Source organism: Triticum urartu, chromosome 3 (assembly GCF_003073215.2).
Source record: "Triticum urartu cultivar G1812 chromosome 3, Tu2.1, whole genome shotgun sequence".
Taxonomy (NCBI): domain Eukaryota; kingdom Viridiplantae; phylum Streptophyta; class Magnoliopsida; order Poales; family Poaceae; genus Triticum; species Triticum urartu.
The window spans coordinates 444,802,591-444,829,138 of record NC_053024.1 but is presented as its reverse complement, the minus strand read 5'-3'; positions in this window follow the sequence as shown (position 1 = coordinate 444,829,138).

Here is a 26,548-nt window from a genome sequence, read left to right as displayed (position 1 = left end):
CTTACAATTGCATCAGATTTTGTGCCACCATCCTAACCAAGCTCCACCAAAAGCTTTTACTTGTGTAGGTGTGAGAAACTGACAAGAACTCGTACCAATTGTGCTATTTCCTTGTCCTACATTGGAGTGATCCTCGATCCACTTTCAACTTTGGACAAGGTACATTTGGTACTCGTTCTTCTCTTTCTACCACTCACATTTGTCTTGGAATGATGGATAGGCCAAGTACTTCTACCAACCCACTCTTCATGGAGCAAGACGACGACATGAACTCTTTCGTCACCAAGAGTCACCTCTTTGGTGCACAACGTGCTTTGCATCAAGAGCAACAAATTATGAGTGAACACATCGATAACCTTGCTGCCGACTTGCGACTTTCCGAGCAACATACAAAGGACTACTTCGACCACAAGCTCGACGATCACAAGCAAGAGAATGACGCAAGGATGGACGAAATTCGTGCTTTGTTGCTCAACCGCTCGTCTTCCACTTCAAGAAGGAGCCGTTCAAGCCGCCACTCCGACTTCACCCTCTCCGGCTCAAGTACACCGACATCGAACACTCTTCGTCGAGCCGCACACACCGACCGTCAAGCAAGCCTCAATCCCCTACGAGACACTAACTCTCAAGAGCGCCAACAACGTCAAACTCAAGAAGCCTTTGCGCTTGCATGAGAACGACAACGACAATGCCAACATGAAGAGGAAGAGCGAGCGCGTCTACACCAAAATGCCCAAGATGCCGAGGCACAACGTCAAGCACAACAACTACGTGACGCTCAAGAACTTGCAGCGCAACAAGCTTTACGCGATTCGAGTCGAGCCGTTGCCGACCGAAGCCGACAAGCCCGTGAACAAGAGGAAGGACATCGCAAAGAAATTCAAGAACAAAGATTTCACGCTCGCGTGCATCGTCAAGTTCCTCTTCGAGCTCGCGACAGTCCTCCACAAGCTCGCCAACACCATGAAGTTCATCAGGAGCATGAAGACAATGGAAATCCTCCACGACAAGAGCAACATGAGGATAACAACCCTCCGCGCCAAGAGCACCACGAGTTGAACAATCATCTACAACATGCGCGTCATCATCCCCGACCCCGACACAATGAAGAGCAACGCTACGGCAAGCTCAAGTTCACCTTGCCCAAGTTCAACGGGAGCAACGATCCTGAGAGTACATTTCTTGGGCATTGAAAGTTGACAAGATTTTCCGTTTGCACAATTATGAAGAAGAGAAGAAGATCGCAATGGCATCCCTTGAGTTCCAAGACTATGTGCTCATTTGCTGGGAACAAGTCATTGAGCGTCGAGAGGCAAGAGGTGATCCACCCATCACTACCTGGGCACAAATGAAGGATGTAATGAGAGCACGCTTCGTACCTACCTACTACAACCGCGATCTCTTCAAGAAACTCCAACAACTCAAGCAAGGAAACAAGAGCGTTGAAGAATACTACAAGGAGATGGAGATTGCAATGATAAGAGCCAATGTCACGGAAGATGATGAGCAAACAATGGCACGTTTCTTGAATGGACTCAATCATCCTATCAAGAAGATCACCGATTTCCAACCATACTCAAATCTCATCGAGCTAGTGCACCAAGCTACCAAAGCGGAACGCCAAGTGCAAGATGATTTCAAGTATGCCAAGTTCTCATCCAAGTCCTACGGCTTCTCCAATAACCAAGCTTCAACGACTCCAACACCGACTACAAGACGTTCTACTTCCAACATCGACAAGTCGACTTCCAAGAAAACTTCTTCAACTACAAGCCATCCTCCTACGAGCAGCTTCAAGCCGAGAGCTTCATCCTCATCAACCCCAACCGATGAGACCATCAAGACGAGTTCCTTCAAGTGTTTCACTTGCGGAGGCCGAGGCCACAAGTCCTACGAGCGCACCAACAAGCGAACCATGGTCTTCAACGACGATGGCACTTATGACTCCATGAGCGACGGCGAAATGGAAGCCCTCGAGCAAGTCGCCATGCACCGCCAAGTGAACAATCAAGAAGAAAAAGTCTTTTGTGATGAAGACTCAAGTCCCGCACTTGTTGTCTCCAAATTCTTGACTCTCCAACATCACCAAGAAGAAGACCAACGATGCCACATATTCCACACCAAGGCCGGCATCAATGGACGATCCGTCAAGGTCATCATCGATGGAGGGAGTTGTCACAATATCACAGGTCAAGAACTTTGCTCCAAGCTCCAATTGCCAAAGACGAAGCATCCACATCCATACAAAGTGCAATGGCTTAGTGACTCCGGCACTATCCAAGTCGAGCATCGAGTACAAGTCTCCTTCAAGATCGGCGCCTACGAAGACACCTTGGAGTGCGACGTCGTACCAATGAACGTTTGTCATCTTCTCCTTGGACGGCCATGGCAATTCGATAGAGGAGTCGTCCACAACGGCCGAACGAACCACTACATCTTCAAGATGAAGGGCAAGGAGTACGTCCTCTGTCCAATGTTGCCAAGTCAAGTGATCGCCGACAAGCATACCACCCATCATGGAGATCATGGTGAGAGAGCGAGCCACCAAAACGAGAGTGAGCGCCACAAGCCAAAATCGAGTGCCTCCACGATAAGCGAAAACAAGAACCTAGTTCTATTTGCCACCAAACGTGAGATGAGAGAAGTGTGTGAGAACCCATCTAGTGTCCTACACTACGTCCTCGTGTGCAAGGACAATGCACCACAAACTAACACATCTCACACTCTTCCTCTAGTGTTGTCTTCTCTTTTGCAGGAATTTCAAGACATTTTTCCCGGTGAGCTACCTCCGGGTCTACCTCCTCTACGAGGCATTGAGCACCGAATCGACCTCATCCCCGGACCACCTCTTCCAAACAAAGCTCCATACCGTGTCAACCCCGACGAAAAAAAAGAAATACAAAGGCAAGTAAAGCATCCCATAGACCATGGACATGTGCGTGAAAGTTTGAGCCCTTCTGCCGTTCCGGTCATTCTTGTGCCAAAACGTGATCGTAGTTTTCGCATGTGCTCCGATTGTAGACCTATCAATGCTATCACCGTTCGCTATAGGTATCCCATCCCACGCCTAGATGATATGCTTGATGAGCTTAGCGGTGCCACTATATTTTCTAAAATTGATCTTAAGAGTGGTTACTATCAAATCCGCATACAAGAGGGTGATGAATGGAAAACCGCCTTCAAAACCAAGTTTGGTCTGTATGAGTGTTTAGTCATGCCTATGGGTCTTTCGGAAGCACCGGGCACTTTTATGCGCCTCATGAATCATGTCTTTAGCCCTTACATTGGTATATTTGTTGTGGTCTACTTTGATGATATTCTTGTGTTTAGAAAATCTATCAAAGAGCATGTCACCCATGTCCGCACCGTTTTGTAAACTCTTAGAAAAGAGCGCCTCTATGCTAATATGGAGAAATGCCTTTTTGGTGTTCATAAGCTCGTTTTCTTAGGTTTTGTTGTTTCTTCTAAGGGTGTTCATGTTGATGAGTCCAAGATTAATGCTATTAAGACTTGGCCGTAACCAACCAACTTGCATCAAGTGCGTAGTTTTCTTGGCCTTGCGGGTTTCTATCGTCGCTTTGTGAAGGATTTTAGCACCATTGCTTCGCCTTTGCATGCTTTGAGCAAGAAGAATGCCCCTTTTGTTTGGGGACCATCCCAAGATACCGCATTCAATGAGCTTAAGAATTTGCTTACTCACGCTCCCGTGCTTGCTTTACCCAACTTCGACAAGCCTTTTGAAATTCATTGCGATGCTAGTGGTAATGACATAGCAGGTGTGTTAACGCAAGAGAAGCACCCCATAGCTTACTTTAGTGAGAAACTTTCCGGAGCGCGACTCAATTATCCCATCTATGACAAAGAGCTATATGCTTTAGTCTGCGTTTTGCGCGAATGGGAACATTACCTTCGTCCCCATGAGTTTATCATTCATACCGATCATGAGACTCTCAAGTATCTTAAGGGAAAAACTAAGTTGAACAAGCGTCATGCTAAATGGAGTGAATTTATTGAGTCTTTTCCCTATGTCATCAAGTACATCAAGGGTAAAGAAAACATCGTAGCGGATGCTCTTTCCCTCATTTGCATGCTTGTCACGCAACTTGAGTTAGATGTCATTGGCTTCGAGCATATCAAATACTTAAATGAGCATGATGCAACTTTTGCCATTCCTTATGCCAAGTGTTTGTCGAATACATCTTGGGAACGCTATTACATCAAAGATGGCTATCTTATGAGAGCTAACAAACTTTGCATTCCCAAGTCCTCTCTTTGTTTGTTGCTTTTGCAGGAATCTCATGGAGGAGGCTTAATGGGACACTTCGGATGCGACAAGACGTTCGCCACGCTCTCGAAGAGCTACTTTTGGCCTAAGATGTTTCGGGATGTCAATCGTTTCACCAACCGGTGTTCCACATGTCGCGAAGCTAAGTCCAAAGCTCATTCTCATGGTCTCTATATGCCTTTACCGATTCCATACCAACCTTGGGAAGACATTAGCATGGACTTTGTACTTGGTTTGCCTAGAACTCGAAATGGGAAAGATTCTATATTTGCCGTTGTGGACCGTTTCTCAAAAATGGCACATTTTATTCCTTGCCACAAGATAGACGATGCTTCACATGTTGCTAATCTGTTTTGTAGGGAAATTTTGCGTCTCCATGGTGTGCCACAAACCATCATCTCAGACCGCGACGTCAAGTTCCTTAGCTACTTTTGGAAGACCCTATGCGCCAAGCTCGGAATCAAGCTACTCTTCTCCACAGCGTACCATCCTCAAACCGACGGCCAAACGGAGGTGACAAACCGCACACTCTCCGCTCTACTTCGAGTCCTCGTCAAGAAGAACATCAAGGAGTGGGAGGAGTGTCTACCCATCGCTGAGTTCACCTACAACCGAGCAAGACACTAAACAACCGGCAAGTCCCCTTTCGAGGTCGTCTACAGATTCAACCCTTTGTCACCATTGGATATTCTACCTCTACCACTCCAAGAGCGAATCAATTTGGACACAAGTGCATGAGCGACCCATATCAATAAGGTGCATGAAGATACAAGAAACACCATCGAGCGCCAAGTACAACGCCTTGCGACCAAGCTCAACGTCAACAAGCACCCTATGATTTTCAACATTGGAGACCTCGTCTGTCTACACCTTCGCAAGGACCGTTTTCCCCAAGAACGCAAGTATAAACTTCGACCACGTGCGGATGGACCATTCAAGGTGCTTGCACGCTACAACGACAACGCTTGCAAGATCGACCTCCCGCGCGACAAATACAACGTGAGCGACATCTTCAACATCAAAGATCTCTCACCCTTCCATGGTGATGAAGAATTCGATCCGAGGACGGATCTTCCCCAAGGGAGGGGAGATGATGCGGAGCATCCCACGACCATCCCCATGGATGCCACCTCAACTATCCAAGCTCCAAGTGGACCCATGACAAGGGCTAGGGCACGTGCTATTCAATCCGAGGTGACATCACTCCTACTTGAGTTTTCCCCCTCTTCGAGTGAAACATGGCTACTGCCTAAGTCCGAGATACTATGTGTCATCAGGTACAACGCTCAAGACTCAAAGCCGAGGACTATAGAAGAAGAGACAGGCGTCAACACTCTAGACAGCCCAGAACCTCCGGCCAGAGCCCGGAACTTCCGGACCCCGGACCTTCCAGCCGACCCGGAGCTTTCGGCCGCCGATGACTTCGACCAGCCCAGGCGTGCCAACTCTCGGGTTAGCCCGGACCCCGCCCCAGACCTTCCGGCGCCCGGAACCTCCGGCCTTCCCGGACCTTCCGGCCCCCGGATGCCAACACATCTCCACCGCACCAACTCTCTGGTTAGGCCGGACCTTCCCCGGAACCTCCGGCACCCGGAACTTCCGGCCCTACCTGCGTGCAGCCTCTTGGGCTGAGGCCCGTGTACCCTTTCGTCACCTAGACTATATATATTCTATCCCGTACGACTTTCTAGGGTTAGCGTTGGTTTAGCTCATACTTAGAGATAGAGCTTCGCTCATCCACATCGGATCTACTCCTCGTGAGAGACCGCGGCCTCTTCGGAGAAGATCCTTTTGGATTCAAGACCTCCTTTTGGAGAAGAACATCAAGACCTCCTCACGGAGAAGAACCAGCTACCCTTTGTATCATCCTTAGTTGTCCGTGGATTCATGTATCGTTCTATGTATCCGAGGATCTAGCACATGTGTGACTTGTTCTTGTTAGTTTGAGTGTTCCTCTTGTGTTTCCCCTAGTGTTTTCCCTCTTTTTCCCTCATTTCCCTCTTTGTGTTCCTCGTGTTCTTCGTGGGATCTACTCCTTTCGTGAAAGATCGGGCGATTAGGGTTCTACCCTACATCATATCGCGTTGTGGTTTTTGATGCATAGGTAAGAACGGTTCTTGCTCAGCCCGTAGCAGCCACGTAAAACTTTCAACAACAAAGTAGAGGTTGTCTAACTTGTTTTTGCAGGGCTTGTTGTGATGCGATATGGTCAAGACGTGATGAGATATAAGTTATTGTATGAGATGATCATGTTTTTGTTGAAGTTATCGGCAACTGGCACAAGCCTTATGGCTGTCTCTTCATTACATAAGATGCAAGCGCCAAATTATTGCTTTACTTTATCGCTATGCGATAGCAATAGTTGCAAAGAGCAATAGTTGGCGAGACGACCATGTGATGACACTTTGATAGAGATCAAGATGATGGAGATCATGGTGTCATGCCGGTGATAATAGAGATCATGACGGTACTTTGGAGATGGAGATCAAAGGCTGTAGCGACCAGACCTCAAACAGTACGATCTCTGTGCATCAGTGTCATCCCTGGATCGTTAATGCTGACATGCACAGTACTTGAGGATTTATAACAGAGTAGCAATCACACACTTATTACATCGAATGTTTCAAAAGAGAACTTAAAACAATAAATGTGGCTTAAGGCCATCTAAATCGATAACTGCGGAAGGCTTGGAAGATAAAGTGAGTCCATCAACTCCAACGGCATCACTGAGTGAAAGACAATGACCTATGGCTCCTTACTCGTCGTCTGAAAAGTCTGCAACATGAACGTTGCAGCCCGAAACGGGTCAGCACATGGAATATGCTGGCAAGGTAACACAAGAGAATAATGAACAGAAAGATGATATCTCTACATGCATATTTGGATGGTGGAATCTGTATGGTTAAATAATTTTGCGAAAAGCCAATTTTTCCCTACAACAAAGGAATAAATTTTATTTAACTATCATGGTAGTTGTTAAACATTGAGAAGGTTCCTCCAACTCAATCCCAATTAAACATCATCATTAAGCCCAAGCAATTTAATTTAAGAGTGATGAGATCAATCATGATAATCCAAGAACCAGATACTCAAGATGTCCATAACCGGGGACACGGCTAACCATGATTAGTTTGTACACTCTGCAGAGGTTTGCGCACTTTTCCCCACAAGACTCGAATGCATCCATGGTCGGAGATTCGAGACATAGTCTTTCTGAAGCATTAACTCTCTACTCTAGGTAGACTATACCACCTACAACCCACTACATATGCTAGTCTACCTCTTCAAGAGCTTCACGCAACTTACTCAACTATGCTAGAGCCCATAATAGATTGTGGCTACACACGGAAGTTTCTAGTATGAATAATCTTATGATCCCTTTGAGCCTGGGTGGCGGGCCGTAGGATTATCACACGTGTCCTCCGGGATATCCTAGAAGAACACTGGGTACTCCAGGTGTCCACAAGCAATCCACCCAGATGTGTATTCAAGTTGCCACCTTAAGTTGAACCAATAATTAACAAGCTCACATCTGTCATGAATACTCTCAAACCCAATACACGTCTACGAGGATAGCATAGCAATATAGGCAACATAGAAGTAACTCCCAAGGTTTGAAAAATAAACAGGTGAATAGGTACTACCTCAACTACTTCCCAAAACCCACTATTTAATCATATCCTAACCATGCAATTGTTTGAGGATTGATCTAATGCAATAAAACTGCGTAGTAAAGAGGTATGATCAACGTGTTACTTGCCTTGCTGATGATCCGCAAAACCTAGAGACTCACTCCGGGTACTCTATCGCAAACAAACAAGCATACAATAAGCGCTCAACAAGAAGCACGGGAAAAAGTCAAATAAGAAGATCTAACCAAAAAGTTCAACTTAAGAACTCTTTGTCGGCGTTTTGGGAACGGGGGTCCCCATACTTGCCTGCCTGCGGCCTGCGGCGTGGCTCAAAAGGGGGCCCAGCGCGGCCCATCTTCATCAACACAGACCCAAGACCCTCGCGATGGGCCAAGCCTCGCGGGGCGGACGACACAGAGCTTCCTCAGACACGACCTCATCAGGCTAGCTCGCGAGGAGGCGGAGAGATCAAGGCAGGGTACCTCACGAGGTGCCCGTGACGCAAGCCATGACGACCAAAGGCGCCAGGCAGGCGCCAGCCACGCAGTGTCCTCCTTTCCTCTTTGGTTCAAAGGGAGCAAGCGCAGGCGAGAGCATCAAGCAAAGGCACCCGTTTCAGTGCAACGAGACCAAGACCAGTCCAACGGCAGGAAGTCATTGTGGAGCCCAAGCCAGCGTCACCCCCAGAGCCTTTGGCAGGCGAGGACCAACTTTAGTCAGGATAAGTGTACCAGATGTTCCCCTTCAAAATGGCCAATTGTTGGCGCCCTTCCCGCTCAATATTTGGGAAGAGGCCCAGGGCCTTCGCCTATAAATAGGACTAGCCACCCCCAGGGTGAGGGGCAATGAAGAAGGGAGAATCTAGAAGCCAAGAGAGAAACTAGCTAGGATCGGATCGAGTAGCATCACAGAGAGGGAGAGAGAAGGGCGACTGAACTCCTCCTAGGAATTCGTCCCCCCAGCCAAGAACAGACCCTCGCGAGGCTGTTCTTCCTTGTATTGCTCATCATCATCAGCCCAAGAGGCAATCCACCACACCACACACTGGAGTAGGGTATTACACCACAACGGTGGCCCGAACCAGTATAAACCCTGTGTCTCTTGTTCTGTTCTTTCCATAGCTCAGATCTTAGCGAGGCGGAGGGGTGCAGGTAGGTAGAAGGCGAAATCTCCGCGTGCACCCCAGTGTTCGAACCTCAAGGGTCTGCCGGAACCCGGAATCCGACATTTGGCGCGCCAGGTAGGGGTGCGCCGGAATCCACCTTCTACCGCTTCGTGTCCCGTCACGTCGTCATCACCATGTCCGGCGACCAGGCGGGCAACCCAGATCCATGGGCGGCGTGGCCCGCCCGTGCAGAGCCGCTCGCCTCGGGCGACCCCGTGCCCCACGCAGCTCGCGGTCTGCAGGGAGCTGCGGACCGCGGGCGACGCAGACAGGCTTCGACAGCTCTCACACCGCGGTAGGTGCGGTCGGCAGCAAGGGCCTCCAATCACGCCGCGACCATGACACCGTACACCCGCCGGGAGTAGGCGAACTCGAGGGCCGCGCTCACGGTGGCCCGACAGCTGCTGCAGTGCAGGCTGCTGGAGGGCGGCCGCGACGTGCTGCTGGAGCGGGTGGCAGAGCTCCTGGGCTTCGCCGCCTCGGGGACTCACCCCTTCTACACCCAGCTCCCATCTCAAGCCCAGGGCGGCCCGCGCGGGGGCTCCGCGCACGCCCGCGGGCTCCAAGGCTACCCCAACACCGGCAAAGCTGTTGGCACCGGACCGGCGGCGGCGCTGCCCCCGCTCCCGGTCCGCGAAGAAGAAGGACTCGACGCGACCCACGGCCCCAGTGGACAGCCACGCTACCACCCCACGATGGGCGCGTCAAGCAGGACTGCGTGGCACGCGGAGCACTACGGCGTGGCCTTCGGGATGACGGCGCCAGAAGAATACGTGCCCCTCATGATGGACCAAGGACACCCTCACGAGGGCGAACAAGGCTCGCTCCTCAGCCCAAGCTGGGGGGACGAGGCGCCAGAAGCTGAGCCCTTCCAGGAGCCCCGGGACGGTCCCACTGGCCACGCTGGAGGCAACGATTATCGGGTACTGCTAATTCCTCAGGAGCGGGCATACGCTAATCATGGATCGCAGGAGGTGCAGGTCGCCACAGCGAGCAGCTGCCCCGCTCCCACAGTCTCCTACCCCTCAGGAGGAGGGCGCAGGGGGCTGCAGGAGAGGGGCCGAGATCCAACATCACCACCGTGGCGTTCGGAGCAAGGTGTTCTCAGGAGGTAGGCCCTCTGCTAGGGAGGTGCCTCAGGGCCTGCCCCTGGCGGAGGACCCGTGGTCGTTGGGGGAACCGCTGGCGACCGCTCTACCCCATCGGCGGCGTCCTGGTTTCCAGTCGTCGTTGATGGCACTAGAGTGTGGCGCAAGGCGGGGCCCTCGTCTGGCGATATGAAGCAAGGCCGGTACCTGTGAAGAAGGCCCAGTGCCTGTGAAGCTCGCTGCCCCGTGACACTCTCACGTAATAATGAGTGGGGCTGTACATGCCCCGGAGTCTCAGGGGTGCCGGCCTCAGGCCCTAGGGCTCCCTCCCACGCCCAGTGGCAGCACTTAGCTCCGCGCTGGTGAGAAGACGTCCAAGACTAGATTAGGTGCCGGACGCGGCCTTTTGTCTGCTTTCGTCGCTTTTCCCTTTGGTTGTCGCTTTCCCCCGCTGGATTCAAGTTGGATTCGAATTTGAGATTTGCGTGTGTTCGGAGAAGGGGTGCTTAGTCTCGTTCGAGCAATTTCTCGCATTTTGATTACCACTTCGCCTCAGCTGCCTCCCCTCGTGAGCCCCTCGTGAGCCAGGTCAGGCCTAGCTTGCGCGTAGCCCAGACTGGCGCCGCCGCATCCTCTCAGGAGGGTTTTTTACTGCAGATCCACGGATTCGATCAGGGAACACTCGGGACACCACAGCCTCCCACAGGCTACCTCAGGGCCCGCACAGGACGAAGGTAAACTAGCCAAACAGCGCGTCGCTTAGCCAACCACTTGGCGCGGGTGCATGTGCAATGTAACATCTACTAATACGATGAACAAAAGTTTTACATGAGGGGCTCCCCCTCCCAGAATGCTCTCACAGCCATCAGGCCAAAACCTGAGTTCTATTCATGCAGGGTAAGGAAACAGGAATGATGCATGATCAGTCGGATAAATCCCCCAATGCGTCCTCAGGAGCACCACACAAACCGTTGCTGGCGTCGCTGGACTCGCCATCGCTGTCTGTGTCGCCGCCAGCGGCGTCAGGGCCGTTCACCACACCGTCCTCGTCGGCAGCCACGATCACGCCGTCGTCGTCTGAAGCGAAGGCCCTGACAAGAGCATCCACATTGTCTTCCACCCAGTGCGCCAGGTCGTCTTGGACAGCCTGGGGGACTGGGGCGATGGCGGCGTCGAAATCGAAGTGGTGATCCATGTTCCGGAGATGGCTGAAGACGCGAGAAAAGGCGCGCCCGAGCAGGGCACGGCTCCTCCCCTCCACCAACCTGTCGGCCCTGACCGACCGCGCCTCCAGCTGCGTCACCATGTCGGTGAAGAACTGAAGGTTGCTGGCGTAGTTGACTGCGTGCGGCTCGCCAACAGCCGCCTCGCAGATGTTGCCCAAGGCTGTGTTGGCTCTCTCCCAGAGCGTGGTGAGCATGGGGCTGTGCTCATGCTCCAGGATCCGCCGCTGACGTATCTTGTCCGCATTCTGGCGCGTGGCGGCTTCAGCCTCCTCCACTCGATGGCGAAGAAGGAGCACCTCAGCCTGGGAGGTGGTTGACTACCCTTGCGCTACTTCAAGGGTGTCCCGAATAGCATTGGCCCGCCGCGTCGCTTCCTCCAGCTTGGCCCTCAAGGCAGCAGTCCTACCTTCAGCCTCGGCCCGGATCAACCCTGGCCTCTCCTCGGACTCGCGCTCGAGGTCCAAGCGCGCCATCGCCACCCGATGTCCGACCTCCTCCAGGACACGGGCTTCCCGTGCAGCGACATCATCCTCCGCCTGCGTCACCAAGCGCTCCCTCGTCTCCAGACGCTCGTACTCGCGGGTACATTCGGTGGCTTCCAGTGTCAGCGCCTCCTCACGCTTCTGGAGCTCTGCTGGGTCGCCAGGGGCCACCTTCATCGACGCGAGGGCTGCCTCGCGCAACTCCACTTGCTCCTCCAGTGAGTGGCACCAGGCCAGGAGCTCCCGAGCCCGCTCCTCCGCTGCCTCTCGCCGCCGGTCAGCTTCCCGGGCCTCCTTAGCGGCCCAAGATCGGGCCTCCCGAGAGGCCACCAGCGACGCCTTGGCCTCTTCGTCATCAAGATCGCGCTGATGGCGCGCAAGGGCGATGGCACCCTCCAACTCGCGCCTCTCTGCAGCCAGGCGCAGGCCCTCGGCCTCAAGGCGCGCGTCTTCATCAGCAAGCTCCTCACCAAGCAGGCTCACCGCGTCAGCCGCCCTTCGAAGGAATCCTTGGCGAAGAGTGCGACGCTCCCGGGCGCGCTCGAGCACGTATTCCACACCATCATCTGCCCCAAGCAAGCGCCGGGGGCCACGGATCAGCACTCCCCCTCCAGGCAGGGGGCTGGGGGCTGGCACCCTCGCGACGGCTGGGTACGCCACGCCAGAAGCCCGGCCTGGAGCCAGCCCGTCCCCAAATGAAGAGCGCAGGGAGCGCCTCAGCCAGTCGCAGTCCACAACCAGGCGAGAAGCCCACGGCAGGCTGGCTATGCCACGAGAAGGCCCGCGAAGGAGGATCGCGAGGTGCGCAGGGCCCCGATGCGCCTCGGGATGGTTCGCCTCTCCGATCGCCCTCACCACAAGGGCTCTGCTGCTCGGAGCGCTTGAGAACGGTAGAGGGGGCGAAGCCAAGGGGGACGGCACCTCAGCCATCTCCGCGAGCTCGGCTGGAAGGGGCCTGCGGAGCAAGGATCTGTAAAAGCAACAGAAGGATCGGGAGCTGGAAAAGGAGAAGGCTTACTCATCAGTGGCGAAGTACTTCCTATGCTTCAGCAGGCGACAAGGGTAATCGTCACCCAGGGCCTCCCTTCTCTTCCGGAGGGCCTCAAAGTCCATGCGGAAGCGGCCCAAGAGTTGAGCGCAGGGATCAACCTGCGACGAGGACGAAGCGTCAAGGAGATCCGCGTCAGGGGCGCCTGCCTGATGCGCACTGCCATCGCCTCGCCAAGAGAAGCGGCTGGAGCCTCAGGGACCTCAGCCGTAGGCGCTGAGGGCAGCTGCTTGCCGCCCTCAGCCTCAGCGGCACGGGCCCCAAGAGCTGCTCCCTCATGAGCATCGCCCGGCGCTGTCACCCCGCCGGGAGCCCCCTCGGCCTCTAGCGCCTCACGCCTCCATGCTCCGCCACCCAAGGAAGAGTCGCCTTGGCCGACTGGAAGGGCATTCACCATCACTGGGTTCTCGCGAGGCCCCGGGAGGCCGGCGGGGCGCGGCCCCCACTCATCAAAGATAGGCATCTGATTCACAAAATCGCCCCTGTTCTGGCAGAGGTACAACAAGGCCCCTCCCTGCTGGATGCTGCCAGGGTTGGGGTCCCCAGTCAGGATCAAGAGCACTGTCCTCAGCACTTCAGGCGTCAGGTCCTCTTCCTGGAGCCTCATACGATCATCACGCCTGCTGAAGGCCCACATCCGGCGGGAGTGGTGTTGGAGAGGAGCAATGCGGCGAAGCAGGAACTCCTTCACCACCTTGGGCGCTGTCATGCCAAGCGACCTCAAGAACGCGAAGCGGTGCTAGACGAAGACGAGTCGGGGGCTCTCAAGCGTCTCCTGGCCCCAGCCCGAATTGGGGACAGCAGGCGAAGTTGGCTCCGATAGCAGGGGGCTGGGCACCCCTGCATCCACATACAGCCACCGCTCGCGGAACCCAGCCGCGGGCAGAGGGAGCCTGAAGTCAATCCCTGAGGCCGCTGTCTCAGACGCGGCAACGAAGCTCACGCACGCCCAGCATTGGGTAGGGTCGACAAGGCGAAGAGAGAAGAATTGGCGCAGCAAGGCAACCGAAGGAAGGATGCCCATCATTACCTCGCAAACAAAGGCGAAGACCGAAAGGAGGGTGATGGATTCAGGACCCAGATGCATCATGTGGATGTGATAGTGGGAAAGCACGGCATTGAAGAAATCAGAAAAGGGGGGAACCAGACCCGCCCATAGGGCGTCGGCAAAATACTAGACCTCGGTGACTATCCTGTCGATGGAGAAGTGGGACGCGGGCCAGGCCGTCGTCCTCCCGCATTCATTGAAGATAGTGGCCAGAGCCGAGCTGACCTTGCCCAAGCCCTTGGCGGGGGCCGCCAACGGCGGCGAGCAAGGTGGAGGCATGCATTTCTTCCCTCTTCCCTTATTCATCGGAGCCATGGCGATGGGAAGGGGGGGAAGGTTCGAGATTGGGTTGAAAACAGAAGCTGGAGTTCGAGAGGAGGAAGGACAGAGGGCGCTCGAGCAACAGAAAGGGGAGCGGCTGTGTACGACTACGAGCCCGCCTAGCATGGCGCAAAATAAGGGGGGCGTGGGGGAACAGTGCCGCCCATGTCCAATCAACCGCCATGCGGCGCCAAAGGCAGGCTCCTAGGGCCCACGGCGCTTCGCTCTTGCCCTTTCGCCTCCCTGCACGGCCAAGTCCGGGCGCGCCTTGGGCCCGGGGGCTACTGTCGGCATTCTGGGAACGGGGGTCCCCAGACTTGCCTGCCTGCGGCCTGCGGCCTGCGGCGTGGCTCAAAAGGGGGCCCAGCACGGCCCATCTTCAGCAACACAGAACCAAGACCCTCGCGAGGGGCCAAGCCTCGCGGGGCGGACGACACGGAGCTTCCTCAGGCACGGCCTCATCAGGCTGGCTCGCGGGGAGACGGAGAGATCAAGGCGGGGTACCTCATGAGGTGCCCGTGACGCAAGCCATGACGACCAAAGGCGCCAGGCGGGCGCCAGCCGCGCAGTGTCCTCCTTTCCTCTTTGGTGCAAAGGGAGCAAGCGCAGGTGAGAGCATCAAGCAAAGGCACCCGTTTCGATGCAACGAGACCAAGACCAGTCCAACGGCAGGGAGGAAGTCATTGTGGAGCCCAAGCCAGCGTCACCACCAGAGCCTTTGGCAGGCGAGGACCAACTTTATTAAGGATAAGTGTACCAGATGTTCCCCTTCAAAATGGCCAATTGTTGGCGCCCTTCCCGCTCAATATTTGGGAAGAGGCCCAGGGCCTTTGCCTATAAATAGGACTAGCCACCCCCAGGGTAGAGGGGAAATGAAGAAGGGTGAATCTAGAAGCCAAGAGAGAAACTAGCTAGGATCGGATCGAGTAGCATCACACAGAGAGAGAGAGAGAAGGGTGACTGAACTCCTCCTAGCAGTTCATCCCCCCAGCCAAGAACAGACCCTCGTGAGGCTGTTCTTCCTTGTATTGCTCATCATCATCAGCCCAAGAGGTAATCCACCACACCACACACTGGAGTAGGGTATTACACCACAACGGTGGCCCGAACCAGTATAAACCCTGTGTCTCTTGTGCTGTTCTTTCCATAGCTTAGATCTTAGCGAGGTGGAGGGGTGCAAGTAGGTAGAAGGCGAAATCTCCGTGTGCACCCCAGTGTTCGAACCTCAAGGGTCTGCCGGAACCCGGAATCCGACACTCTGGTTTGCAAAAAGAATCAACCCAAACGCAGCAATGAAACTCAAACTGCGAAAGAAACAAGATCCGATTACTATTCTGAACTAAAGTCAAATTTTACTGTTTCAAAATCTTGTTCAAGTTGGTTAAACAGAAAGAGGGCTTCGAGACGAAGATCTAGGCACTTGAATCGCCTGATTCCGACTAACGAGTGAAAAGTTAAACTAAAACGAAAATCGGATCAGAAATCGTGATCGAAAATAATCGCGAAAAATCCGAGAAAAAGAAAAACTGACGAACAGGCTAACGAACGAATGTTCACTGTCTGTGACTAACGGGCGAAAACCGTTCGTCAAAACGAACGTACGAACGGGCGTTCGTTAAGTAACTAAACCGAAAAAACGAACCGATCTAGATCTACGGTTTCGAAAAAAACCGATCGGTTTAAAAAAACCGACGGCTACCTCGAACTCCGGCGGCGGCGGCGCGGCGGCGGGAGGCGGCGACGGCGGCGTAGCGGCGGCGGGGTGGGCTGGGGGGGGCTGCGGAGGCGGCAGGGGGCTCTTATAAGGAGGGGGCCTGGGAGGAGTCCGGGCCGGATACGGCCCGTAGCTCGGTTCCTTTTCTTAAAATAGATTCCGCTCAGAAAAAAGAATAGAAGAAATACTAAACGGACTCCAAAAATCGTGAAATAAATTTTCCCGTCCTCTAAAAATCTACCGGACAAGGTGAACATTTATTTGGGCCTGTAATGCAATTTTGAAAAACACATATTTTTCCTAATTCAAACAAAATAGCGATAAAACTCTGAATAAAATTCATATTTGATTTTAATATTAAATCTCCAATATTTCTTTATTTTTGGGAAGTCATTTTATCCCCTCTCTTTTTATTTTCATAAAATAAATATTCGAAGAGAAGATAATTAAAATCAAACGATCCTCTTTTCAAAATTTGAGAAAACTCAAATATGAAAATAACGAAATCCCCAACTCTCTCCGTAGGTCCTTGAGTTGCATAGAATTTCTAGGATCAAACCAAAATGCATTAAAAATGATATTCAATGATGATCTAATGCATAACATTCCAAATTGAAAATTTGGGATGTTACAAACCTACCCCCGCTTAAGATGAATCTCGCCCTCGAGATTTGGGTTGGCTAGAAAATAGGTGAGGGTGATCCTTCCATAGGTCTTCCTCTCGTTCCCAGGTGGCTTCATCCTCAGTATGGTGGCTCCACTGAACTTTACAGAACTTGATAACCTTGCTGCGTGTGACTCGGCTGGCATAATCGAGAATCTTGATGGGTTTCTCCTCGTAGGTCAAGTCGCTATCCAACTGAATTGCTTCCAGTGGCACTGTATCTCTCAGAGGAATATCAGCCATCTCTATGTGGCACTTCTTCAACTGAGAAACGTGGAACACATCGTGAACTCCTGACAATCCTTCGGGCAATTCCAACTTGTAAGAAACTTCCCCCATACGTTCCAAAACATGGTATGGTCCCACAAACATGGTGCTAACTTTCCCTTAACTCCAAAGCGCTTCACTCCTCGGAGTGGTGATACACGAAGATACACTATGTCTCCAACTTCGTGAACTGTCTCCTTGCGTTTAGAATCCGCATAACTCTTCTGCCTGGACTGGGCTACCTTGAGTCTATCCCGAATCAGCTTAACCTTCTCTTCAGACTCTTTAATCAAATCTAGTCCAAATAACTGACGGTCTCCAACTTCGTACCACAACAATGGTGTCCTGCACCTCCTTCCGTACAATGCTTCGAAAGGGGGCATCTTCAAACTGGCTTGATAGCTGTTGTTGTAAGAGAACTCTGCATAAGGAAAATTGTCGTCCCAACTAGATCCATAATCTAGCACACGAGCTCTCAACATGTCCTCCAAAATCTAATTGACTCTCTCAGTCTGTCCATATGTCTGCGGGTGAAAGGTTGTACTGAACTCTAGCTTGGTTCTCAAATTTTGATGCAACTGATTCCAAAACTTTGAGGTAAACTGGGTTCCTCTATCTGATATAATGGTCCTCGGAACTCCATGCAGACATACGATCCTGGTCATGTATATCCTGGCCAACTTAGCACTGGTGTAAGTGGTCTTCACTGGGATGAAATGAGCTACCTTCGTCAAACGACCGACTACAACCCATATCGAGTCATAGCCTGGATGAGTCCTGGGTAATCCCGTGATAAAGTCCATACCTAATTTATCCAAGTTCCATTTGGGTATCGGAAATGGTTGTAGCAATCCCACTAGCTTCTGATGTTCTGCCTTCACTCTCTGACATACATCACAAACTGCTACATACTCCGCAATATCCTTCTTCATTCCGGTCCACCATAAACTATCCTTCAAATCTAGATACATCTTGGTATTTCCTAGGTGAATCGAATACGGCGAATCGTGGGCCTCTTACAGAATCAATTTCCTGATCTCAGGATCATTAGGCACATAAACGCGATCCTCAAACCATAGGGTATCGTGCTCATCCTCATGAAATCCCTTAGCTTTTCCTTTGCTCATTATTTCCTTTATCTCAGCAATCTCCTTGTCCGTCTTCTGGGCTTCCCTGGTCTTATCCATCAAGGTAGACTGAATCCCCAATGCTGCTACATAACCTCTCGGAACTATTTCCAAACATAGCTCATGAAGATCCTCGTCTAGCTCCTTGGGTAACTCTCCCATCATGAGTGTATTGACATGGCTCTTGCGGCTCCACGCATCGGCTACTACGTTAGCCTTTCCGGGATGATAATGCAACTTCATATCATAATCCTTAATGAGCTCTAACCATCTCCTCTGTCTGAGATTCAACTCCTTCTGCGTGAAGATATACTTCAAACTCTTGTGATCCATCTATACCTCACAATGGTTTCTGATGAGAAAATGTCTCCATGTCTTCAACGCATGCACTACGACTGCTAACTCCAAATCATGGGTAGCATAGTTCAACTTATGTGGTTTGGGCTATCGTGAGGCATATGAAACAACTCTTCCTTCCTGCATAAGCACTGCTCCAAGTCCTCGACGAGAAGCGTCGCAATATACCTGGCAATCCTTGCGTTGATCTGGAAGAATCAACACTGGAGCTGTAACCAAGCGTTTCTCAACTCTTGCAAACTGACCTCACATTCCTCAGTCCATTTGAACTTAGTGTCCTTCTTCAACAACTCCATCATGGGCTTTGCAATCTTTGAGAAATTCTTAATGAACCTCCGGTAGTATCCTGTGAGTCCAAGGAAACTCCGGATCTCTCCAACTAACGTGGGTGCTTCCCAATTTGTCACAATGACAACCTTGGTAGGGTCTACTGCTATTCCTTCTCCGGATATAACATGTCCAAGGAATCCAACTTCCTTTAACCAAAACTCACACTGGCTGAACTTGGCATATAGCTAATGTTCTCTGAGTTTACCAAGTACCAAACGCAAATGCTCCGTATGCTCCTCTTCATTCTTCGAATAAACTAAAATATCATCAATGAACACCACGACAAACTTATCCAAAAACTCCATAAACACCTTGTTCATCATGTTCATGAAATAGGCAGGTGCGTTAGTCAGACCGAATGACATAACGGTATACTCATATAGCCCGTACCTTGTGGTAAAAGCTGTCTTAGGTATATCCTGCTCTCGAATCTTCAGCTGGTGGTACCCTGATCGTAGATCGATCTTGGAAAACACCTTCGCTCCTTGCAGCTGGTCAAACAAATCATTGATCATCGACAGTGGGTACTTGTTCTTGATTGTCACCTCATTCAATCCACGGTAATCAACAACCATCCTCAGCGATCCATCCTTCTTCTCCACTAGAAGTATTGGTGATCCCCAAGGTGACGAGCTTGGGCGAATATATCCTTTATCCAGTAACTCCTTAATCTGCTTCTTAATTTCCTCTAAATCCTTTGCGGGCATCCTGTATGGTGTCTTAGATATTGGCCCTGTGCCTGGCAAAAGCTCAATCAAAAACTCAGTGTCTCTATCCGGTGGCATGCCTGGCAACTCTTCTGGAAATACATCCGGTAAATACTTCACCACTGGTACTTCCTCCTGTACAACTCCTGATAAGGAATTCACTTGAGTCCTATTCGGCACATGCCGGGATACATACTTGATCCTTCTTCCTTCTGGGGTGGTAAGCAAAATTGTCTTACTAGCGCAGTTAATGTTCCCTTCATACTTAGATAACCAATCCATCACTACTAGGAAAAGGCCTGTTAGTGGCGCACCTATTTTGGCCATTAATGGCGCACCTCACTATGGCTTAATCTCGGGTTAATATGCTTAATCTCAAGTCAAATCACACTCCATGGTCAAACTTCCCGGAAGGTCACCCATCCTCACACTACTCCAGCGCGAGCACGCTTAACTTCACAGTTCTATCCAACCCCAACACCAGCTCACTTAACAAGCACTTGTTGATATATCTATCATATCAATCCTATTAAACCTTGTTGATGTCTATGACTTAGTTCATGTTCATGAGTGTGATGAAATTTTGAAAAAATATTTCAAACTTCCTGGTCATATTACATATCATATTTTGAACATTTTTTCCAAAAAAATTGAAACCAATTTTTTTTTGTTACTAGTGGCGCACCTAGCAAATGCTGCGCCACTACTAAGTTTGAATTTTTTTTCCATTTTCCCCCCTCTAGATCTTAAAAGCCCCATATCTTTTATTCTGTTAGGTTTTGGGGGATTCTGGAAATCTTCAACGGGGTTCCCTCGGTTGAGTTCGGATGTAACTTTTCGAGTAGATGATTTTTCATATAAAAACTTTTTAATCCGAGTTCGTATGCAAAAGTTATGCCCATTTTACTAAATTCCAGAGAGATTTTGCAAATAAAGTCGAAATTCATATTTTTAAATTTCCCCAACAACTAGACCACATATCACATGGGAAACTTATTTTCTTTTATTTTTTTGACATTTCCATCATTTTCTTTATTTTTTCTAAAACTAAAAAGGCGGTCCACGGGGGGGTGCAAAGAAAGTTAGTAATAGCGCACCTTCACAAAGTGCGCCATTACTATGTGTATGTCTTGATCAAACCTTGGTCAAAGTTAGTAATGGCGCACTTTGTGTAGGTGCACCATTACTAAGTTTGACATAGTAATGGCGCACCTATGCAAAGTGCGCCATTACTAAGTTTGACCAAGGTTTGACCCAGTCATACACATAGTAATGGCGCCGCACTATCCCCTGGTGCGCCACTGCTAACAATTTTTTTTTCAAAACTAGTATGGCGCACCATACACCAGGTGCGCCATTAGTAATATGTCAATAATGGCGTACCTGTATCTGGTGCGCCACTGCTGTATAGCAGTGGCGCACCACATACATGGTGTGTCATTAATGTCCATATTAGCTATAGCCCTTTTTGTAGTAGTGCATGCCTAATATCACATCCAGTCCTTGTGACTCCAATACTATTAGGTCTGAGGAAAACAGGTAGTTACCAATCCTTAATGGTAACCGATCACACCAAAGGCTAGCCATATACTCTACTCCTGGCGAGGTTACTAACATGGGTGTCCTAAGGGTTTGGGTTGGCAGTTTAAACTTATCCACAAATCCCCTTGATATGTATGAATGCGATGCACCAGTATCAAAAAGAATGATTGCAGTAAATGACTTAATCATAAACTTACCTATTACTGCATCGGGTTGTGCTTCAATCTTCTCCGCGCTAACGTGGTTCACTTGTCCCCTGTTGAAAGGGTTGGGCTTCTTCCCAAAGCTTCCATTGCCATTTCCATTGTTTGCTTCAGAACATTTTGTGGCATAATGTCCATTCTTCCCGCACTTGAAACAAGTAATGTGACTTAGATCCTTCTTGGCAGGCGTTCTAGGGTTGGTACGGTTCTGGCCGTTGCTTCCTCCATTACCATTTGCATTCCTGGGGCCACTATGGTTGTGCGCAATCCCTCCATTGTGGTTGTGACCTCCATGGTTATGTTGAAGGGGTCCTCCCGAGTTTGGGGTAAATCGGGGTCTCTGGTGAGCTCCAGAATTATACTTCCCATGTCCATACTTCCTCTTATGGTTGTCAATCTGCTGCTGCTTCCCTTCAATCATGAGAGCTCTATCTACCAACTATTGGTAGTTATTAAAGGTTGCTACCATCAACTGCATGCTCAGCTCATCATTCAGTCCTTCGAGAAACTTCTCCTGTTTAGCTGCATCCATAGCAACGTCATCTGGGGCACAACGTGCTAGCTTGCTAAAGTCATCCACATACTGGCCAACGGTGCGTCCTCCTTGGCGTAAGTTGTGAAACTCACGCTTCTTCATGGCCATAGCTCCTGCTGATACATGGGCTATGCGAAAGGCCTGCTGAAACTAGTCCCACGTAATAGTGTCGATGGGATAGGTGAGAGTGTAATTCTCCCACCATGCTGTTGCGGGTCCATCAAGCTGATGTGAGGCAAAACGCACTCTTTCCGCATCTGTGCATCCTGAAGTGGTCAACTCCCTTCCAATCTTGCGGAGCCAATCATCTGCAACTATCGGCTCGGTGCTACTTGAGAACACCGGTGGATTCAGCCTTAGAAATCGGGATAAGTGATCAACAAGTGGTGGTGGTGGTGGTGGTGGATTCTTGTTATTGTTATTGTTCCCCTGATTCTGATTCTGGACTAGTATCTGCATCAAAGCATTCTGCTGCTGGATCAACTGGGTGAGCTCCGGTGGGAAGGCAAATCCATTGTCGTGTCTCGGAGGCATCTGATGGGTTTAGAAAAGATGAGAAAACAGAGTAGAATGGGGTCTAGGGGGAAAAACACTACCCATATGCACATGAGACAAACACAATCATATCACTTCAATAAATTCAAACAAGGGCATACAATCGGTCTAACTATCGTTACAAAAGTGCTCAGACTATACTATATACATGGGGGAATACTACTACTGTTATGGTGGTCAACTAGAAAAATTGCTCGGTAGAAGACTCCATAATATCAGCTCCAGCTTCAGCAACAAAGTCATCATCGCTATCGTCGGGGTCTGAGTCGGTGTCGTCGATGATGATGTAGTTCTCCGGGCAGGTGGAATCGTCATCTTCTCCTCCTGGTGCGGGGTCTCCCATGAATACTCCTAGCTTCCTTGTTAGGTCATCATTCTTCTCCACTAGTGCTACAATTTCCTCCTCATAATCTTTGCGAGTAGCCTTGAGTTCCTCTTCAAGCTCCGTGATCCTTGTCATTGCCTTCTTCAGATCTATCATGCTTGCACACATCTGATTCTCCTGGCGACGATTCTGCTGGTTTAACTCCTGGATGAACGCGGCAATTTATCTTTCCTTCCTGGTGCTGATCATCTCCCATTGCTCATCTCGACGCCCACAAATCTGATCGATAGTATCCTTAAGATCCTTGTGGTAAACTTCTCCAATGTGTCCCATGGTGCTGTGGGCTGCCATGCTCTTGCCTAGACTCCAGGTGGGTGCGTCAAAGGAAAACTCTATGGGCTCAGTGACCGGCATGAACATCCTTCCTTGAATTTGAACTTGGATCATCCAGCGCTCCTCTTCTAGTAAAGTGGCGTTGTAGGTCCCGGTGAAGCTTGGTATTCCGATGTTCAGGTACCTGGTGACTTCCTTCAAGTGTCGACCAAAGGGGGTGTCTTCATCCGGTTGTGCAAACTTGTTCCTCGCATCCGCCATCCTAAAGAGTAGAAAATGGAGAAGAGTCAGAAATGAGAAGAGAGTAGTGATGTAGGGTTTTAGCTTAGTGGTCGTGTCCTACAGTCAGCGTGTGCTCTGATACCATCTTGTAGCGACCAGACCTCAAACAGTCTGATCACTATGCATCAGTGACATCCCTGGATAAGTAATGTGGACACGCACAGTACTTGAGGATTTATAACAGAGTAGCAATCACACACTTATTACATCGAATGTCTCAAAAGAGAACTTAAAACAATAAATATGGCTTAAGGCCATCTAAATCGATAACAGCGGAAGGCTTGGAAGAAAAAGTGAGTCCATCAACTCCAACGGCATCACTAAGTGAAAGACAATGACCTATGGCTCCTTACTCGTCGTCTGAAAAGTCTGCAACATGAATGTTGCAGTCCGAAATGGGTCAGCACATGGATTATGCTGGCAAGGTAACACAAGGGAATAATGAACAGAAAAATGCTATCTCTACATGCATATTTGGCTGGTGGAAGCTGTATGGTTAAATAGTTTTGTGAAAAGCCAATTTTTCCCTACAACAAAGGAATAAATTTTATTTTAACTATCATGGTTTTTGTTAAACATTGAGAAGGTTCCTCCAACTCAATCCCAATTAAACATCATCATTAAGCCCAATCAATTTAATTTAAGAGTGATGAGATCAATCATGATAATCCAAGAACCAAATACTCAAGATGTCCATAACCGGGGATATGGCTAACCATGATTAGTTTATACACTCTGCAGTGGTTTGCGCACTTTTACCCACAAGACTCGAATGCATCCATGGTCGGGGATTCAAGATATAGTCTTTCAGAAGCATTAACTCTCTACTCTGGGTAGACTATACCACCTACAGCCCACTACATCTGCAAGTCTACCTCTTCAAGAGCATCATGCAACTTACTCAACTATGCTAGAGCCCATAATAGCTTGTGGATGCACACGGAAGTTTCTAGTATGAATAATCTTATGATCCCTTTGAGCCTGGGTGGCGGGCCATAGGATTATCACACGGGTCCTCCGTGATATCCTAGGACAACACTGGGTACTCCAGGTGTCCACAAGCAATCCACCCAGATGTGTATTCAAGTTTCCACCTTAAGTTGAACCAATATTAACAAGATCACATCTGTCATGAATACTCTCAAACCCAATCCATGTCCACGAGCATATCATAGCAATATAGGCAACGTAGAAGTAACTCCCAAGGTTTGAAAAATAAACAGGTGAATAGGTACTACCTCAACTACTTCCCAAAACCCACAATTTAATCAGATCCTCACCATGCAATTGTTTGAGGATTGATCTAATGCAATAAAACTGGGTAGTAAAGAGGTATGATCAAAGCGTTACTTGCCATGATGATGATCCGCAAAACCTGGAGACTCGTAGTAGCACGCTTCACACTCCGGGTACTCTATCGCAAACAAACAAGCATACAATAAGCACTCAACAAGAAGCATGGGTAAAAGTCAAATAAGAAGATCTAACCAGAAAGTTCAACTTAAGAACTCCAGTTTGCAAAAACAATCAACCCAAACGAAGCAACGAAACTCAAACTGCGAAAGAAACAAGATCTGATTACTAATCTGAACTAAAGTCAAATTTTACTGTTTCAAAATCTTATTCAAGTTGGTTAAACAGAAAGAGGGCTTCGAGACGAAGATGTAGGCGCTTGAATCGCCTGATTCTGACTAACGAGCAAAAAGTTAAACTAAAACGAAAATCGAATCAGAAATCGCGATCGAAAATAATCACGAAAAATCCGAGAAAAAGAAAAACTAAGGAACAGGCTAATGAACGAACGTTCGCTATCGATGACTAACGGGCGAAAACTGTTCGTCAAAACGAACGTATGAATGGGCGTTCATTAAGTAACTAAACCAGAAAAAACCAAACCAATCTAGATCTAGGGTTTCGAAAGAAATGATCGGTTTTAAAAAAACCGGTGGCTACCTCGAACTCCGGCGGGCGGCGGTGCGGCGGCTCCGGCGACGGCGAGCGGCGGTGCTAGGGCAGGGCGGCGGCGGGGTGGGCTGGGGTGGGGTGCGGTGGGGGCAGGGGGCGCTTGTAAGGATGGGGCCTGGGAGGAGTCCGGGCTGGATACGGCCCGTAGGTCGGTTCCTTTTTTTTAATAGATTCCGCTCAAAAAACGAATAGAAGAAATACTAAACGGACTCCAAAAATCCTGAAATAAATTTTCCCCGTCCTCTAAAAATCTACCGAACAAGGTGAACATTTATTTGGGCCTCTAATGCAATTTTTAAAAATGCATATTTTTCCTAATTCAAATAAAATAGCGATAAAACTCCGAATAAAATTCATATTTTATTTTAATATTAAATCCCCAATATTTCTTTATTTGGGAAGTCATTTTATCCCCTCTCTTTTTATTTTCATAAAAGAAATATTCAAAGAGAAAATAATTAAAATCAAACGATCCTCTTTTCAAAATTTGAGAAAACTCAAATATGAAAATAACAAAATCCCCAACTCTCTCCGTAGGTCCTTGAGTTGCGTAGAATTTCTAGGATCAAACCAAAATGCATTAAAATATGATATGCAATGATGATCTTATGCATAACATTCCAAATTGGAAACTTGGGATGTTACAAAGGCGCAAGATGATCATGGCCATATCATGTCACATATTTTGATTGCATATGATGTTTATCCTTTATGCATCTTATTTTGCTTAGTTCGGCCATAGCATTATAAGATGATCTCTCACTAAATTTCAAGGTATAAGTGTTCTCCCTGAGTATGCACCGGTTCGACAGTTCGTCGTGCCGAGACAACACGTGATGCCTGGGTGTGATAAGCTCTATGTTCACATACAATGGGTGCAAGCCAGTTTTGCACACACGGAATACTCAGGTTAAACTTGACGAGCCTAGCATATGCAGATATGGCCTCGGAACACTGGAGACCAAAAGGTCGAGCGTGAATCATATAGTAAATATGATCAACATAGTGATGTTCACCATTGAAAACTACTCCATCTCACATGAGGATCACACATGGTTTAGTAGATTTGGATCACGTGATCATTTAGATGACTAGATGGATGTCTATCTAAGTGGGAGTTCTTAAGTAATATGATTAATTGAACTTTAATTTATCATGAACTTAGTCCTAATAGTATTTGCATAACTATGTTGTAGATCAATAGCTCGCAATGTAGCTCCCCGTTTATTTTTGATACGTTCCTAGAGAAAAACTATGTTGAAAGATGATAGTAGCAATGATGCGGACTAGGTTCATGATCTGAGGATCACCCTCATGCTGCATAGAAGAATTATGTCCTTGATGCAC